At 43.4% G+C, this 1,131-nt stretch overlaps 1 pseudogene; it reads left to right on the forward strand.

The window, feature by feature from the left end:
• Positions 1–317: 317 nt before the first annotated feature.
• LOC100914383 lies at positions 318–819 on the forward strand (annotated as a pseudogene).
• Positions 820–1,131: the final 312 nt, after the last annotated feature.

Raw genomic sequence — 1,131 nt, forward strand, 5'->3', positions numbered from 1 at the left:
TCATTCAGCAGAAACACATATAAAAGATTATGATATACTTAAGTAAATTACTTATCAATAAATCTTTTTTTGAAATAACTAGCCTGCAATATCAATGGCATGGTTGGAGATTTGATGAACATATGCTCATAGGTGAACTATAAAGAGGAGTATAAGTATTATAATTGGGATGAACAAGAAAAATATTGAAGAGGCAGCTCTTCTCTGGCTCTCATTGTTACTTCAACAGAATTTTGACTTTGTCTTCCTGCAGCCCGCCAATCCCTGCGACCAGCAGCCTTGTGGACCAGCCTCCTCCTCCCTTCTTGGTTGCTACCATGAGCTCTAGCTCCCAGATCTGCCAAAACTTCTCCAAGGACGAGGCTGCGCTTAGATGCCGGGCCACCTTCTACCTGCAGACTTCCTACTCCTACCTGTCCTTGGGGTTCTATTTAGACCAGGACAATGTCTCCCTGCATAGTGTCACACTTTTCCCGAAAATTGTTGAAAGTCAAACTGGAGGGCGCCAAGCACCTCAAGAAGCTCCAGAACCATCATGGGGGCCAGATCCTCCTGAAGGCTGTACAAAAACCTGCCCTAGATGAGTGGGACTGCAGTTTTTTCCCCATGGAGGCTGCCCCAAACCTGGAGAAGGGTCTCAACCAGGCCCTCCTGAAGCTGCAAGCCCTGAACTGAAACCAAAGAGATCCCCAACCTTGCGATTTTCTGGAAAGCCACTACCTGTGCGAGGAGGTGAAGTTGATGAAGCACCTGACCACCTTGTGCCATGTGCAGGCCAACCCTGGGCTAGTGGAGAGGTTGAGCATGAAACAGCATTAGGAGGAGAGGAAGCAGGCCAAAATGAGTATTGCCCCTAACCCCCAGGGCACACCCCAATAAAGCTCACTAGAAGTTAAAAAAAAATGATTGCTTTATATAAAAAAGCTATTTTCTTAGTCAATCTAAAGTTTAGTTTAAGTTTTGTCCCAGAAGTCCATCAATGAGCATAACTCATTTAATAGACTCAATAATGATGAAAATCTGAAATGCTACTAGTCTTGAAGGATTTAGGGGCAATGATATGCAAACTTTTTTCTTTACAAGTACTCAATGCTAAAAACAACTCATAAAAGATGACAAAACTGTTAAAAA

Source organism: Sarcophilus harrisii, chromosome 3, assembly GCF_902635505.1.
Source record: "Sarcophilus harrisii chromosome 3, mSarHar1.11, whole genome shotgun sequence".
NCBI lineage: Eukaryota > Metazoa > Chordata > Mammalia > Dasyuromorphia > Dasyuridae > Sarcophilus > Sarcophilus harrisii.